Raw genomic sequence first — 18,978 nt, forward strand, 5'->3', positions numbered from 1 at the left:
ACTCTTTAATGATCCGACCTGGTTTCCTTCCTGTTGGCATTAGCACCTCTAATAGAATTATCAAGCTAGGTTATGAATCTTACCAACCAGTCATAGCAGCTCGGCAATTTGGCCTAGGACAGGTCCCTCCCCACTTCCATATTCACCACTTGGTGGAGAGTAGAGCCGATCTGCCTGATGGTCTCACTAGCTCAAGATGCTACAGCATGTTCAATGACCTCCACATTCCAATACCAGCCGATCTATCCTTTGATCCTTCATCGATCGATTTTAGCACATGGTGGGGAATGTGGAAAACACATGTATTCAGGAAAGCTCTAGGTCCTCGACTGCAGCAAATTGATCCTGAATATGTAATCTCCGAGGAAGAGGTACTGAATTTATACATCCTTTCTAAGTCCTCCATTCCTTTACTTGACTAATCCTGCTCACCCTGTTTGCAGCAACAAGATGGTCCAGAACCTATGACCAGCAACGGGGAGCCATTCCACTTTCTTCCAACTGCCCCTGATGTACTCTTCTGCAAAGGATTGCCATCAATGAAGAAAGTGATAATAACCATTCAGCCAGACTTACTTCAGTCGGCTTCCAAACGAAGACAAGCTTCTGCAATTGTTGCCCCCCGAGTCTTAACCAAGAAAAGGAAGATGATCACAAGGCGCGTTATCAAGAAACCAGCACCAGCTTCCCCGAGTCCATCAGAGTCCAACACCAACCAGGTAATTCATCTTTCTAAAACTTCTTCTTTATTGCATACGCATATACTCTGGTTGACTGTAATTATATTTTCAGGACATGGCTGAAGACATCTCCAACGCAGAAAGCCCAGTACAACATGAGATGGCTGCAAATCCCAATGTACTGATAGAGGCAAGCGAAGGGCAAGCTGACACAGTCAATGTTCTTGATGACGACACAAGCTCTATTAGGACGATCGCTCTTGAACCGCCCAACGCTTCTTCTTCAGAACAGGTAACATTACAAGAACCAATTCTGAACCAGCCGATAGCTCCATAAATGCATCTTGCTATTATCTTCAGATATGTCCACAGGGCTTTGACATTTCAAGTTTGCTTTCCTTTGACCCGGTATCAATGGGTCTGACTGCCCCTGGAGCAAAAACACCATCTTTGCAGCAATCGGCTAATTTGGCACATCAGCTTCATCTCATCAAGGATCTACTATCTGCTCCACTCACTGCTCTAGTTGGCGATTCCAGTGAAATAAAGAACATCTTCGAGCAAATAGAATCCCAACTCCCGGGGCCATTGCAAATCAAGCTTTGGCCAGCCAGCAATCTTCCATTCTTCTGAGTAGAAGTGAATAAAGCACAACAAAGAATAGAAGCACGTCGCTTTCAAGCTTCTCTGAAAGCTGATATCACTCAAAAGTGCAAGGCCCTCAACCAGAAGAAGGCAACTCTAGATATCAAAGCTGACGTGTCTGCCAACATGAACCGACTCGACCTCCTGAAGAAAGAACTGGTGGAACTCGAAGAAAAGGTCCGCACCACCAAGAAACTCATCCAGGCCGAGGAAGCTTCCATTGCAAACTCCAAACAAGAAACCCAGGAAATAGCCGAGCAGATACAAGTAGAGTTTGCAGAGATAAGCACCTTGAGTCGGCAGATAGGAACAGGCGATGACAAGGATGACGAAGCAATCATAGCACGAGCAGACGCCGTCCGCACAGAAGCCATCCACGCCATAGAAGAATTCCTGAACCAATAGATAGGCTCCAGAAACAATTAGTACTGCCTGTTAATCCTTGAAACTTGTAACTGTTTAAAACATCTTAAGTCGATGGTCGCACATCGGCTGTCTCACTTCTCATATATTATCTCTTTTTTTTACTGGCCAACTCAACGTGTTGGCCTTTCGTTTTTTTTTACCGGCCAACTCAACGTGTTGGCCCTTTTCTTTTCTTTTCTTTTTTACTGGCCAACTCAACGTGTTGGCCTTTCTCTCTTTTTTTTTACCGGCCAACTCAATGTGTTGGCCCTTTACTCTTCAGCCAGATGGGTCTCATCGGCTCTTGTTACTCGCTTTCCCACATGCTCGGGAAATACTTCTTGAGGTGTTGACCATTGACAGCAACAGGAAACTTGACACCGTCCAGCTCCTCAAGCATGTATGCATTCCCAGACAAAACCTGATCAACCTTGTACGGCCCGTGCCAAGTTGGAGACCACTTGCCATACTTTTTCTCTTTAGTTCCCAATGGCAATACTGCCTCCCAAACCAAATCTCCAACTTGGAAATTCTTTGGCTTGACCTTCTTGTTGTACGCATGAGCAACTTTAGCCTTATTTTCCTTGATCTTCTCCAGCGACCAAAGCCTTAGCTCTATCAGATCCTCCACATTATCGTTCATCAAGGCTGCATACTGTTCAGTAGATAGATCATTCTAAAACTCAACACGCCTTGATCCGGCCGTGATTTCCCATGGTAACACAGCATCTTGGCCATAGACTAAATGGTACGGCAATGTCTTGGTGGACCCGTGACATGAAATACGATACGTCCACAAAGCTTCTGACAACACCTCATGCCAGCGCCTAGGATATTCATCGACCTTTCTCTTTATGAGCTTGATGAGGCTCTGGTTGGATGCTTCAGCCTGTCCATTAGCTTGGGCATAATATGGAGATGATCTGATCAGCTTAATTCCCATGTCATCGGCGAACTTCTTGAATTCCTCTGATATAAAGACCGATCCTCCATCGGTCGTAATGGTCTGAGGGATCCCAAATCTGTGAATGATGTGCTCTTTGACAAAGCTGATCACATCTCTTGACGCTACTGGTCTCATGGGCACTGCTTCTACCCACTTTGTGAAATAATCTGTAGCAGCTAAAACTCATTGGTGACCCTTGCTAGACGACGGGTTGATCTGACCAATCATGTCCATGGCCCAACCTCTGAATGGCCACAGTTTGATGATAGGATTCATTATTGATGCTGGCACTATCTGAATTTTGCCAAACCTCTGACATGACTGACATCCTTTGTAATATTTGAAGCAATCTTCGAGCATAGTGGGCCAGTAATAACCTGATCGCCTAATCAGCCACTTCATCTTATGAGCCGATTGATGAGTACCGCAGGCTCCTTCATGAATCTTATGCAAGAGCCGATTTGACTCTGAAGGTCCCAGACATTTAAGCAGTAGTCCTTTCAAGGTCCTGTAGAACATGTCATCCCCTATCAGAACGTACTTCATGGCCTTGAGTCTTATCCTTCTGGGTGCCCCCCGAGCCGAATCCTTCAAGTAATTGAAGATATCGGCTCTCCAGTCTCCGGGTTCTAGAAACTGAACTTTTACATCGACTCCATTGGCCGTTTCCTTGTACCCAGAAGCCATCTGTGCTAAATCATTAGCTTCATTATTCAGAGTTCTTCGTATCCAGTGGAAATTGATGTACCTGAATCGTGACATCAACTCACGGCATTGCATCCATATCGGAAAAAGAGCCTCGCTCTCACATCTATATTCTTCCGTGAGTTGAGAAATCAACAGCTTCGAATCTCCAAATATTTCCACCGCTTCTGCACCAGCTTCGAGGAGTAGTTCCATCCCTTTGCGAACAGCTTCATATTCCACCAAATTATTGGTGCATGGGGCAGTCACCCTGATGGAGAAGGAGTAAGTCGCCCCTCGAGGCGACACCAACAGAATTCCCACACCACACCCATCATCACAAGCCGATCCATCAAAAAACATAGCCCAAGCACGAATAAATAGTGCAGCAATATCAGTGCTGATCCTGTCTGCAACAAGATCCGCCAGTGCCTGTACTTTGACTGCTTTCGCAGGCTGGTATCGAATATCGAACTCTGACAATGCAAACATCCACTTTCCGAGCCGGCCTTTCAGAACAGGAGCCGACAGCATATGCTTTATGACATTTGATTTGCATATGACAATTGTTTCCGCCGAGAGCAAAATATGACGAAGCTTTGTACATATAAAGAATAAGCAAAGGCAAAACTTCTCGATTTCAGGGTACCTGGTTTCGGCATCTAACATGCGCCTGCTGAGATAAAAAACCACCCTCTCCTGACCGCCGTGCTTCTGAACCAATACCGAAGCAATGGAAGTGTCACCCACGGATAGGTACACATAGAACGGCCTATCTTGCTGAGGAGGAACCAACACTGGAGGCTTTGATAAATAGTCTTTGATTTCATCGAAAGCTTGCTGCTGTTCTGCCCCCCAGCGAAACTCATCATCGGATTTGATCTTTACTAAACCCATGAACGGTTCGATGCGCCCAGACAGATTAGAAATAAATCGTCTGACAAAGTTAATTTTACCGATGAGCTTCTGCAACTCTTTCTTCGTAGTAGGCGGCTTCATCGTCTTCACAGCTTCTTGACTCTTCAGGCCGATCTCGATTCCCCGTTCATGCACTAGGAACCCCAAAAATTGACCGGCCAATACTCCAAAGGCACATTTCTTTGGGTTCATTTTGAGCCCAAACCTTCGAGTCCGCTCCAAGACTTGACGCAGATCTTCTAGGTGCCCCCCAGCTGATTTGGACTTGACCACAACATAATCAATATAAATTTCTACCAGTTTGCCGATGAGATCATGAAAAATGTAATTCATGGCACGCTGGTACATTGCACTGGCATTTTTCAATCCAAAGGTCATAACCAAGTACTCGAACAAGCCGACCACGCCTGGAACTCTGAACGCGGTCTTATTCACGTCTTCTGGGGCCATGAAGATCTGGTTGTAGCCGGCATTACCGTCCATAAAACTCATCATTTTGTGGCCGGCAGCTGCGTTGATCAATGTCTCTGCAACAGGCATCGGGTATTCGTCCTTTGGCGTCACCCTGTTGAGATCTCTAAAATCGACGCAGACACGCCATCGGCCATCCTTCTTTTGCACCGGTACCACGCTAGAGATCCATTCTGCATACCGGCACGGCCTGATGAACCCAGCATCCAACATCTTCTCCACCTCTTTCTTGACTTCTTCTAGGACTTCGGCCTTCATCTGACGTGCTCGTTGCTGAGACAGCCGAAACCCTTTCTTGAGCGGGAGCCGATGCTCGACGATGCTTCTGTCTAGACCGAGCATCTCGGTGTAGTCCTATGCAAAACAATCCCATTACTCTTTCAGCAGTGCAATCATCTCCTCACACAAGACCGGGTCCAACTTCTTGCTGATAAATGTCGGCCGTGGCTTATCCCCAGGACCGATGTCAACCTCTTCCAAATCATCAGCTGACGTGAACCCGTATCCCAGCTTGCCGTCGTCTGAAAAACCAGCTGCGAACGCAGGCGAATCTTCATTTTCCTCAAGATCAGCGGCAAACACAGGGAGATGACAAGAAAAATTATTTGGCCAACCGCATGGGCTGGCCGTTTCTATTCTTCCATTATCATTCGAAACCAAATAATCAATGAGTGGCCAACTGCTGGAGCAGGCCATCGTATGTACATGATGTAACAATTCCGACCCCAAATAAGATTTTTCTATTTTTTGGGGCCGGTCGCTGGGACTGGCCTCTCTATCTCTATTACACCCCGTAGCATGCCAGGATGCATTTACTCTGTGAGGCCAGTGGATAAGACCAGCCTCAGTCCGTTTTTTGTCGCTTTGATCCGATCACAATCTTCCAGGGCGATCCCTGAGATCGGCTCTTATTCTTCTGCGTCCCAGGCATTCATATCTGCAAGCGAGACTTCGCTGGAATCGTCCGCAGGGACCTCTTCCACTTCATCGCCATCCCATTGGACTAGATACTGATGCATTGTGGAAGGGATACAACAGTTGGCGTGAATCCAATCCCTCCCAAGCAGTACCGTGTATGTACTCTTGCTGTTGACGATGAAGAACGAAGTCGGGATCGTCTTGCGACCCACTGTCAACTCCACATTAAGAACCCCCATTGCCTCTGATGGTTGTCCGTTGAAGTCATTAAGCATCACATTGGTCTTGATTAGGTCGGCAGAAGAACGCCCCAACCGGCGCAGCACTGAATATGGCATCAGGTTGACTGCAGCACCGGTGTCAACCAGCATCCTGTTAACGGGTTTACCGTTGATGAAGCCCTTGAGATACAGCCCCTTCAAATGTTTGAAGTTTTTTTCCTTTGGCTTCTCAAAGATGATCGGCTGGGGGCCAAGATCCAACTATGCAATAGGCAAATCCTCCAGCTGTGGTGCCCGGAACTCTGATGGGAGCACGAACACCATGTTCACATCAGCCGATGGCTTCTCATTAGCTTTTGCCTGCTTGAGGCGCCACTCTTTCCTCGGAGGGCGCCTTTCAACCCTTCGCGGGTGCCTGACCTGTTCCGCGAGATCCGGACGTGCCTTCCTCAGCACGTCGAGGTACCTTGCTTCTGCCTCTTCTAGATTGCACAAGCGCTGCACTCTGTGCTTCTGTGAGCGATTAAGCCCGTCAGGGCACCACCGTGGGCGATGGTACCTGTCTTCTTCTTCTGGCTCGGAATCACCCTTGGTCGGCCGCTCAACATGATCGTCGTGACGCACTTTGGGACCCAAGCGCCGGAACACCGAAGTATCGCCTGACTGGCGTATCCGAGGCCTGCACTCCAGACAATCATCTATAGTGGGCAATCGGCTCATGCCGGAATTCCAGCAGTACCTAAAGAACGGGCAATGCCAGTGGTCGCGTATAGCCTGGCGCCTTTCCAGCGTCCTCCCTGTGCGGTACTCGTACTCCTCTTCTTCCGATTGATATCGGCGACGCAGCTTGTGCTGATATTCATACTTTTCCAGAAGCCGATCGGAAGCAGGAAGCTGATTGCGGATGTGACGCACTTGCTCTTCAGTAATATGCTGTCGCCCTGCTCATTTTGATCTTGGGGCCGTTTGCCAGAAACGGCCTCTCTCCTTTGCTCGTCACGACGACGTACAGGCCCCGCCATGTTGATCTGGAATGAAAAATTCTGGCTCGTAGGAGTGAAGTCTGACAACTCTACCACGTTGGCTTGTGGGAAGGGCTTCGTGTTGACCTTCATCGTATGTTGAGCCAGAATTAATCGGCCTTGCTCGATAGCCGATTGGATCTGACGACGCAGCTCCTTGCATTCACCCGTGGCATGAGTGAACGAATGATGCCATTTACAGTATAGCCTCCCCTGCAGCTCTTATGCGGTTGGCAGCTTGTGATTCTCTGGGAGCTTCAGCTATTTTTCTTTGAGCAGCAGATCAAAAATCTGCTCTGCTTTGGCTACGTCGAAGTCGAAGCCCTTCACAAGCCCCTGCTGTTTGATCCATTTACACGGGACGGGGTTTGCCCCCTGAGTCCACTCTGCCACGGCCACTTCTTGCTCCTCGCCAGAGTCTTCAGATTCATCCACCTGGGCCATGTTTACATGGCGCTTGAACTTGTCCTGGTATAGCTCAGGATGGTAAAGCTCATATGCCGTAAGCTTCTGCACCATGTGTGCCAGAGAAGTGAATTCCAACTGAAAAGCCAGATCCTTGATCGGCTTAGCGAGTCCCAGAACTGCCAGATCGACTGCCTCCTTCTCTGTGATGCGTGATGAGTAGCATCGATTCTTGACCTCTCTAAAGCGCTGTATGTATTCCGACACAGTCTCTCCTCGCTTCTGCCTGACTTGGGCGAGGTCGGCAATCCCAGCTTCAGCAGCCTCTGAGTGATATTGGGTATGGAACTGATCTTCCAGCTGCCTCCAAGTTCGAATTGAATCTGGAGCCAATGACGCGTACCATCCAAAAGCCGGGCCTGTAAGAGATTGGCCGAAGAACCGGACCCTCAACGGATCCGATACTGAGATCATCCCAAGCTGCATTAAGTATCGGCTCACATGCTTGATGGAGTTGGCTCCTTCCGACCCGTTGAACTTGGTGAACTCAGGGAGCCGATACTTGGGTGGCAATGGGATCAAGTCGTAGTCACTTGGATACGGCTTGGAATAGCCGATCGCTTTCCTCTTGGGTAGGATGCCAAACTGGTCTCTCAGTATTGCACTGACCTGCTCCACACTAAGAACTCCTGGGGCCGATGGCTCAGCAGTCGGCCCAGTAGCATACTTTGCCAGCCACGCTTGTTTCTCCGCGTCTGCTCCAGAAGCTCCTGGGTTCACCAACTGCACGGAGCGTGTTGGATTGACGCTGTCAGGGATGTATGCGCACATGTAGCCGTGCGGGATCTCCTTGGGTGGCTCGGTGAGGAACTGGCCTTCTCCAGGATCACCGCCGATCTTGTGGACGACGTAGATCGGCGAATTCTGCTGTATCGCTGCCGCGAGCGAGTAGGACACTGGCGGCTTGGTTTACAATGCAGCTTCCCCCCTGTGACTCCCCAGAGTTGGTCCCGACGGGGAGTACTGGCTCTTGATTACCTCCTGGACAACGCGATATGCCACGCGCTCAAGCTCATTCACCAGGCTTTCTGAGTGCCGATGGAGCGTGTGAGCCACCATGTAGTTCATCTCCTGGCGTAGGGCCCTGGTGCATTCCTCTGAAGGCACAGACAGATCAACGTTGTCAAGAGCGCCTTCTGGTGAGAACCCCTTCCACCTGATGCCATGGTTGCGGGTCCTCTCAAAAGAGCCGATGAGATCGGTTTCGAACTGAGCTTTGGCCTCATCATATTTTTGCTTGTGTTCCGGAGTCAGTTCTTCATACGTGACAGGTTTGGTGACCGGCAAAACCGATGCTTGGTCCTGAGCTCCTGCCATCTCTGCGGTGGGCATTGTTGTTGATGAAGGTCCCACCGGACGTGCCAGAATGTGTTGTCGGTCGAAACCCACCGGCGAGCAGCGACAGGCAACACGAAGAGCCGGGAGGTCGCCGGGGCGCTGGCAGGCACTACTCCCTCGTCGACGGCCCGCAATTTCAGCACACGCCACGGCTTGTGAAGACGCAGGGCGTGCCACCTGACCTATACCCGATCAGGAAGGTGCGAACGTGCTTGCAATGATTTGCCTGCATACACAAATACGTGGAAACATAAGTCCGAGCCGTTGTCGGCTCCCCAGGATGACTCTTGCATCGGCTTTAAAGATCCGATCAAGTCCCGGTGTCAGATGAGATCTGTTTGCATCCGGATATTGATGATTAAAGTGAATAATTGTAAAGCTGCTTCAATTAAATCTAATTAATCTAATCCACGATGATAAAAGCTTTCATTGTTAGATCGGAACATCCTACACGTGATTGAGCCTAATAAACGTAACAGATAACTAAACCATAACCAAAACAGAGGCCTAAGAACTAGTAAGAGCCGATTCCCGGATCAATTCCCTGTTAAGACTAGAGCAGAGCATCTAACACGCCACCGGATCATCCAACCCGTTTGCAAGGCCTAACCTAGCAGATATTACGCCAACTCTTAAGAATAAGAGCAAACCATAACAGATTAGATCTACCAGACATAAAAGAAGCAGGGTGTTGCCTTTACGCAGCTAACTCTATGCAACAAGAGCTAGTATAAGATGATGACATGATCGCATAAAGACAACATGATGTTCGTAGATGATAAGCAACAAAGCACAACAGATCTACTAAAAGCCATGCTACGAACATCGAGATAACTAGTACTACTCGCCATCAAAAATGCTTCAGTACGAGTAATACCAAGGTAAAGGTAAGAACAACGCTGCCCTGATCGCGAGAAGAGATCAGGGCAACATGGCGCTTACTTGGATGAAACCCTAGGATTAGGGGTGGCGATGCACCGAGATTGTTGTTTGTGAGACGTGATGACGTTCTTCTTCTATGAATAACATAGGGTACATATTTATAGTCCGGAGACTTGGAAAACAATCTAAACTAATCTTGTCCCGATCGGACTCTATCTCTAATCTTGAACTAAATCTAAAGATACATGGCCCATGTGGCCCAAACGCTCACGCAGGAGCCGATTCACAAACCTTCTTCAATCTCCTGCTTCAAGCCCATCTTGCTATCGGCCCATAAATTAATCCTGTTAATTTACGGCGTGTAGCGAAAATGGCCTCTCATGCCATATTTCAATATAATATTTTGGCGATTGATGACACACACAACACTTGGACTAATATGATTGTTAAGATGACTATTCTCAGGCTTTTAGGTTCAAGTGATGACAAAGAGAAGAGAGGCGTAGCAAGGCCCGAAGGGCCGCCCCTACGGGGGTTCCGCTACCCGGTTAGCGGACGGGGGTCGAGGGGAGCCGCCCCTCGCGGGTCTCAGGGCAAAGGACAAGAATCGAAGAGACTGTGAAGAAATTCAATACACCGGTTGAACCGACGTTAAGGAAAAGACACACGCCGGTGTAATTGTCCAGAAGCTGGAAACTGAAGATACACTCACCGGATTAACCGACGTTGAAGAAAATGCATACGTCGGTGCATTGCCAAACGAAGACCGATGAAAATACATACACCGGTTGAACCGACGATGCATCGGTCAATTGCATCGGTTCAGTTGTCCAGAGAGGTGGTTTTTGGAGGAACGTGAAGAAGTTACAATCACCGGTTAAACCGACGTTAATTTTACATACACCGGTTGATTGCATCGGTTAAACCGGCGATACACCGGTTAATTGCTAACGGCTAGTTTTTCAAGTAGCAGTTTACATACACCGGTTAAACCGATGATGGCTTTTGGGGTACGTCGGTTTAACCGGCGTTACGCAGTTTTCTGGCAACTTTTCTCCAACGGCTACATTTGCTTGGGCTGCCTATATATACCCCCAAGGCCGGGTCATTTGAAGGTGCTGGAGTTCAAGCAAGTATACAAGAGCTAAAGATCATCTCCAACCACCATAGAGCTTCATTGTACATCATATAGGCTTAAGCACACTTGTGAGAGTGCTTAGTGCTTGTTTAGGCGTAGTTCTTGAGAGAACTAGCTTGAGAGAAAGCCTTGCTGCGGCAAGCACCTTGTGTACTCATCGTGTGACCCTCTGACTTGGTGTGGAGTGGCAACGACACTTTGTGCGGGGAAGGAGGCCCCTACTTGGTGTTAAAGCTCCAAGATAGTGAAGACGGTGCCGTGGTGACGCTTCGAGATAGACGGTGGCGGTGACCTCGTCTTTGTGACTTGGCGTCACTTAGCCTTTGCTTGTCGGGAGCCTTGGAGGCGTGGCAAGACGGTGATCAAGCGAAGAGACTCGGCATCACACTTGTTCTTTGTGAGCAAGTGGCCGTGGACGTAGGGAGGGACTTTGGTGTCCTAACCGAACCACGTTAAATCGTGTGTCTTGGTGTCTTCACGGGAGTTTGCATATTCTCTCCCTTACCGCTTTACTTACCGCATTACGTTTTCCGCATTTACTCTTTCTTGCTTACCTTTACTTTCCTAGTTAGTTTGATTAGGATTAGTTATAGGTTGCAAGTCTTTTTGGGTAAGTAGAGGGTAGCATAGATAAACCTTAGTCATAACTAGCATGTGTAGGACGTGTTAGGTTTATCTTATGCAATTAGATTGAGCCCTAGGATAGAAAAGCGATTAGCGACCCTATTCACCCCCTCCCCCTCTAGGGTCGGACACCCCGGTGATCCTTACACGGCGATAACAAGCATGTAGTAGACATTCAACTCCTATAAGCTCGCGAGAGACAGGAAATCACTCGACTTCTACCGAATCATTAGCATAGCTATCTAGCGACCTACACATACTAGTGTTCAAACATAGGTACCTAGGATCATGCAACTAAGGTTTCAATCAACTCCTGTAAACTTAAATGCACAAGTATACAGAAACAATAAGTGGCATAATGTTGAAAATAGTAGGTCATGCTCCGGGGCTTGCCTTCCTGAGCGTAGCTAGCCTTGGGCTCTTCCGAAACTTGGTTCAGGTCTTCAGTGACTTCAGTTAGATTCAATTGAGCTTCACGCTACTCACTCTCGGACTCCGGCACCAGCTCGTACGTACCGTCAGCGAGAGTAGTCGAATCTACATGAAATCCATACGCGTGAGTTACTTTAGTGGTAACGATTTATTCATTTCTTCACTATAGAGTTGTAATCCAACACAACTCAAGTTAAGTTGGAGAATATTTTCTATTTATTGAGCAATCATTTATAGAGTACTATCTAACATGATTCTATTCATAAAAGGACTAGGAGTCTGCTGTTTTTTCATTTTCTTGACACGTAGAACTGGTATTTTTCTTAATTAACACTATAATAACATGAAAAAGCCATAACTAGGGTTACATATACTTTCTGGTACTGAAATTTTTATCCAAGGTACATATCTGAGTAACTTGCCTGCTGTGAAATTTTCAGCCAATTTCATGCAGCATATTAACCATGAAAAATAAAGTAATCAGCTACTGCTAGAAAAAAAAATAAATTGTACAGGTCAAACTATGTAAGTACTGGTAATGAAATTTTAACCGAGTGTTGTCTACCTAAAGATGAGCTTGCCATAAATTTTTCACAATTAAAAAATCATTGTACAGGGCATGAAAAATAGTACATATATAACTGCAGTAAAGAAAAATAATTTCCACAGATAGTTCTACTGAGTTTCAGAGGTTCAAATTTTTCCATCACGATACAGTACTCAAATAACAGCTCTGGTAAAAAAATATCAGATTTTTCCATGCAAAGGAACTATTTTCTGGATTTAGTGTAAATATCCATACTATTAATTAGTTGGACTGGTTCCACTTATCTAAAAATTCTCAAACTTTTTGTATAGTAACTAAACATTCCTTTAAAGATTCTGTAAAAGTTTGAGCTCATGAAACCAAGTTATATAATATGTACAGACAAAACTAATTAAACAAGACACAAAGCAAGATTTAAATAAACTGATAGCTAGGCATGTCAAATGTCCAAGAAACTTTTATACAAGGCTATGCATCTAACATGTAACACACTGACCAAAAATGGCCAACAGATCATGCATGTAACTTGAGATCTAATAAAAGCTACATTTTCTTTGTATTTTAAATAAAGCAAAAACTATTGAGCAAATGAAAAAGTGTATGTAACAAAAGTTGTAGACTAGTCACAAGGGTTCCAGAACAGTTGAGTTTGCATTTTTCTGATTTTCTACGATTTTTAAACGAATTTACAAGTTCGCTGTTAGAAACTGAAAAACGAGATTTGCAGACAGGCCCTTGACTTTAGCGCAAAACCCGCGGGATCTAAAAACAAATCACAACCAGACCCTTGGCCGGAGGTAGAAGAAGGTGCGGGTGGGGCTGGCCGGAATCCGGCGCCTACGCTCGCCGGTGACGAGGGGGAACAGGGGGAAAGGCTAGAGGAGATCGAGAGCTACTCGGAGGTGGTCTTCTCGAGGTCGGGGGCGGCCAGGAGAGGGGTCGGCGGCGGAGCAGAACTGGGGGTGGCGGTGGTGCTCCGACGGCCGAGGGCGAGCAGGGTCAGGTCGGGGAGCACCGGCGGAGGGCAGGGAAGCTTGCTGCGGGGTCCGTTGGGCGCGAGGAAAGGCGGAGAGGGGGTTTGGCGGCGGCCTAGGTGGCGGCGGCAGCCATGTTGGACGGCGACGCCGTTCTGGCACAGGGGCTGCTCGGCTCGGCTTTGTGAGGGAAGGAGAGTGGAGAGGGAGGGTGGAAACGCCTCTTGGTGAAGCAAATGGGGAGGGGGAGAGCTCGGCAGGAGGGGGCGTAGTAGTGGAGCAACTCGGCGCGTGCGGCGTCGCGGTGCCGTGTTCGCCGAGCGGCAGTAAAGGCCGGGGCAGAGACGCGGCAAGGAGGGGGTTGGGGTGCCGCAGCGGTGACGAGACGGAGCGAGCTGCAAGCTCATCATGGAAGGCCATGATTAGGAGCGCAGCGAGGAGGAGAGGCGACGTTGACGCGCGGTGACAGGACACGCTCCTCCGCTCCGGCTCGGGGTCAACGGCGTGCGTGTGGGAGCTCGGCAGCGTCTGGTTGTCTTCACATCCTCATCGTTCTCCTGTGGCGTGTGGTGGCCAGGTGTGCGGCAGCAGGCGGCGTCGCCACAGCGGCTGCCGCTCGGGCAGCGGTGGCGCAAGAGAAGAACAGAGGAGGGAGAGAGAAGGAAGGGAGAAAGAGGGAGCCGGTCAATGCGGGTTTGACTGCGCTTAGTTCAAAATTTTCTATTTAAACATGAAAAAATTTGAATACGGAAGTTGCAGTAAATTTCAAATGCTACAACTTTTGTTTCAGGCACAAACCCGTTTGAAAACCAAACCAAGAGTTAAATTTAAATTTTTGACAAGTGTGCATTATTGCCCTATTTGAAACCAAATTCAAATTTTTCTTAAATGTTTGTATAGCAACTTGAAAAACTTTGAACATGAATTTTTTTTTCAACATTTAAAACCCTACAACTTTAGTTTTAGGCAAAAGTGCATTTGAGCTATGTTTTAGAAATTATTTCTCAAAGCATATTTGTCGGTACCCTGCAACTGGGGTACCCACTCCTACTGTGCCAAGACTCGCGTAGTTATCCGTAACTACGCCCTAAGGAGCTGAGCAGCCGGACCCCTGGGGTCCGACTCCATCTCACCGGACCAACGGTCCCGGACCCGCTTCCCGCTCGGGGACGGGTCCGGTGTCACCACGTGTCCTAGAGGTGGAAATACTCAGTACCTGTGGCCGCAGACCCGGACCCCTGCAGGTGGGTCCGGGACCTCCACGTGCCATCCGGACCCCCGCAGGTGGGTCCGGGACCTCCACGTGCCATCCGGACTCCCGCAGATGGGTCCTGGACCTCCACGTGCCTATCCGGACCCCCGTGAGCTCTCGGCTCAGCTAGCTGCTCGGGAGGGGTCCGGAGCCGCCACGTGTCACGCGGGCGCGGGCGCAAGCCTTCCGCTGGAAGCTCCCCCACCTGCGGGTTCGTTGCCTCTCCTGAGGCGGGCCCGGGGGCCTCTGTCGGTACCCTGCAACTGGGGTACCCACTCCTACTATGCCAAGACTCGCGTAGTTATCCGTAACTATGCCCTAAGGAGTTGAGCAGCCGGACCCCTGGGGTCCGACTCCATCTCACCGGACCAACGGTCCCGGACCCGCTTCCAGCTCGGGGACGGGTCCGGTGTCACCACGTGTCCTAGAGGTGGAAATACTCAGTACCTGTGGCCGCGGACCCGGACCCCCGCAGGTGGGTCCGGGACCTCCACGTGCCATCCGGACCCCCGCAGGTGGGTCCGGGACCTCCACGTGCCATCCGGACTCCCGCAGATGGGTCCTGGACCTCCACGTGCCTATCCGGACCCCCGTGAGCTCTCGGCTCAGCTAGCTGCTCGGGAGGGGTCCGGAGCCGCCACGTGTCACGCGGGCGCGGGCGCAAGCCTTCCGCTGGAAGCTCCCTCACCCACCCGCATTAAGTGCGCGTGGTTGAGGTGGGCTCTGCTGCCTCTGGGCACGGGGCAGCTTTTGTCAGTCCACACTATGGATCGCCAATTACCGACGCGGCTCGTCATTTACCAAGACAAGCATTAAAGACTCAGCGCCGTGCGCATGCGCGACGAGTCATGATGACCAGCTACTGACTGGAGCAACAGTGCACACTGCTACAGTGGACTGAGTCAGTAGTTCGGCGCTTCATCATGACCTCGACGCGCGGCTGTAGAGGCTAGACTCTACTCTGACAGGACAGCTCAAGACCATCCCTGGTCAGAAGCTACGCACGGAAGCCGACGACAAGATCTCCGGATCTGAGGCATTGAAGGCAAAAGTGTAGTTTATAATACATCGCCGGGTCCACATGTCGGGGCCCCGCTCAGTGTACGTGCTCCCCTTGGACATATAAAAGGGAGAGCACACCCGCTAGAACAGAGATCCTCAGACTCTCTCAAGACTCAGCTAGAGAGCGCAAGCAATACAACACACAGTGGACGTAGGGTATTACGCTCCGGCGGCCCGAACCACTCTAAACCAGCTGTGTTCATCGCGTTCTTGAGTGAGATCGAACTAAGACTAGCTACCCCCTGAGTATACACCCTCTGGGCTAGGGCGGGTGCCTTCCGCCACCCGGCTGTGGTTTGCAGCACCACGACAATATTTGTTTAAAATTTGAAAGACAGTTTAAATCTTCAAAAACGGTGATTTAAATAACTCGTCATTTCATGTGCAAAATTTCATGTTCGCCTCTTGACTTCAACTAGACTTTGGTTTATCATGACGTTAGTGAAATGCCTAATCAATTTCATATGCAAACTTGCATCAGTTTAAAAGTTATTTAAAGTTTTCGACCTATGCACATAGACATATAGACACACAGACATTCAGGCATTTGTTTCAAAGTTTTCGGGTTAAAGATGTATGATTTGGTGCTAACAACCCTGGATTAGCTAATTAAACACCTGGGGTGTCACAAAATGAAGGCAGTGCCTTATGCTTCAGCTGTCGGAAGCTTACAGTATGCACAAGTGTGCACTCGCCCTGACTTAAGTATTGTTATCGGGGTACTTGGCAGATACCAAAGTAATCCAGGCATAGAGCACTGAAAAATGGTAAAGAAAGCTTTGCGCTATGTGAGAGGCACTACTGGCCTCATGCTAACATATAGAAAATCAGAATCTCTAAAAATAGAAGGATATTCAGATTCAGACTTTGTAGTAGATGTAGATAACAGAAAATCCACGTCTGGATACATCTTCACTCTTGCAAATGGGAGCAATATCGTGGAAGAACAGTCAGTTACAGCATCTTCCACGATGTACGCAGAATTTGTAGCATGTTACGAGGCCTCCGGGCAGGTCACATGGCTTAAGAAATTCGTACCCGGTTTAAGAGTGGTTGACAGTATAGAAAAACCACTGAAGTTATACTACGATAATGAACCAGCAGTATTTTACGCTCATAACAATAAGTCGAGTGGTGCTGCCAAACACATTGACATAAAGTTTTATGTTGTTAAGGAGCAAGTCCAGGATGAAACAATTTATTTAGAACATATCAGAACAGACAAGATGTTAGCGGATCCGCTTACAAAAGGCCTACCACCCAATATGTTCAGAGAACATTTAGCCGGCATGAGTTTAAGGGAAAGCCTATGATTCCTAGACGAAGAATGGCCCAAAAAAAAGAATTTCGTTTCAGACCAGAAAGGTGATTGTGGCTGTTAATCTGATAGTAATAATTATCATGACGAGGCACGCCCTATACACTGATCTGTGATGGGATGATTCAGATGAAGAACAGGAATAAGAAACAAGCAGAGATCAAGGGGGAGAATGTTGGGTTTGATCTCAACGACTCGATCCAAAGATCGAGTCGGACCCTTGACCGCGCCCTGATCGGGGGCGCCCAGCCCGTTCTGGCTGGTGGGCCCCCGTCACCCACGCTATAAAGAAGAGGGAGAGGGCCCGGGGCATGGAATATGAAGTTCACCGCCGCTACAACCCTCTCCCACATCCCTACCGATCTAGGGTTAGTGCGAGGCCGACGGGAAGCTCCGCCACCACCACGACCAACGCCACCATCGTCACTGGGCAGTGCCGGTGGAGGCCTGAAGGCCGTCGGAACCTGCGCCGACTTTCTCCGCCGCCAGATCCACTACTCTCCTACCGCGACTTCCTCGGCGCCATCGACGCCATGGCGCACCAGGCGTCGAACTCCTCTGCGCCCCCTCCAGCCGACGGTCTGCGCTTCCTTTACACCTCTCCCTCTCCCTTTGTACTAGATCAGGGATGAATCACTTGTTACTCTACCCAGAACTTGTACCCTAGACCCGATTTGAATGCCTAGAAATCGATCCAGTGAAGAACCCTTGTGTTATAGAATCTAACACAAATAACTTTGATTGTACATATGCAAACAAGCTTTGCGGCTATGAAAATCCCTTTTTCTTTTTAACCATTTTCTATGATATGACAGTATTCTGTACTAATACAACAGAATGGTATGGGACAAACCTGATTGGTCATTATGACCGTAAGGCTTCCTTTGCTCATTCCATACACTTCTTGATGACTCTCGCTAGTTAATTGGGCAGCACAACTCAACATCGATACTGTTTGCGACAAAGATGAAATTGTTCCCATAGTTATCCTCCTCACTGGTTGTTTGATCAGAACCTATCAAGGTTCTTATTTGAACCATAATATTTCCTTTTCACCATACCACTAAACAATTAATATAAAAAAGTATTAGTTCAGAGCATTTGTCAACTTTATTTTGTATTTAATACAACAGTTCCAAATTTTTTTCCTCCCAGAGGAAGGAAATGTCCTTGAAATCATTGTTTTTAAACACACAATGTAATCTGTTTTAACCCTTTTCATTTTCAATTGGAAAGTAACCCTCAATCCATATGCCTTAAACAAAACTGAGAGTTCAATTAATCAGAAACGAAATACCTTTAGTACCCCCTTTGAATGTCTCCTGTCTTGTGCACTTATAGAAAAAAATGTACAAACTTATATTGTTACTTGTTCAATTGACAGATTAGTATGATGCAGAGCTCAATAATCCTAGAGCTAAACGCCTCCCTGAATGATCATAGCGAAGAGAAATTAGTAGATCTAGAATTCTGAATGAAATTTGTAGATCTAGATTTCTAATTGACCTATGGAAGAGAAAAGAGATGCAATGCATCTGATAGGATTAAACAGAATTAGAAGTAGAGAGGGAAAAGGATTGGTGCTACAGATGCGTACCTGGAAGAACTCGTGTTGAATGGGGTTGAGGTAGCAGGGGGTCTGTTCGATCCAAAGATTTGCGTTCTTCACTAGAGGGAGAAAGAGAAGAGCTGAGGGAGAGCAAGTAGCATAGAGGAAATAGCGCTGGCGATGCGCGTGAAGGGTCGGACAACATAGAGGAAAGAGAGAAGGAAGAAATAGAGAGGAAAGGTTGACCTCCCGCGTGACCCTGTCGCCGTCGACGTTGGTCCTGGACTTGAACCTCAAGGACGCATGCTGCAGCCGCCTGGTCTCGGTGGCTGGGAGCTTCAGCTTCGCCATCCACGCCGCTACCGTGCTGCCCGCAGCGCGGCCTCAGGCGCCGGCATCGGGCGCTCCCATGAGAAACGGCATGGGGTACCTCAGCCTGCGCCGCGGTCTCCTCCACCTCACCTACCCCATCCACATCCCCTCCACC

At 48.4% G+C, this 18,978-nt stretch overlaps 1 long non-coding RNA gene across 1 annotated transcript in view; it reads right to left on the reverse strand.

Moving 5' to 3' along the window:
• Positions 1-18,731, reverse strand: part of LOC120644928 — a 30,090-nt gene extending 11,359 nt beyond the window's left edge. The window contains exons 1-2 of the long non-coding RNA XR_005663991.1: positions 18,540-18,731; positions 17,796-18,005 (exon numbers count right to left, since the gene is read on the reverse strand). This is a non-coding gene — a long non-coding RNA (uncharacterized LOC120644928). The remainder of the gene's footprint in view (positions 1-17,795; positions 18,006-18,539) is intronic.
• Positions 18,732-18,978: the final 247 nt, after the last annotated feature.

Source organism: Panicum virgatum, chromosome 8K (assembly GCF_016808335.1).
Source record: "Panicum virgatum strain AP13 chromosome 8K, P.virgatum_v5, whole genome shotgun sequence".
In the NCBI taxonomy this organism is placed as follows: domain Eukaryota; kingdom Viridiplantae; phylum Streptophyta; class Magnoliopsida; order Poales; family Poaceae; genus Panicum; species Panicum virgatum.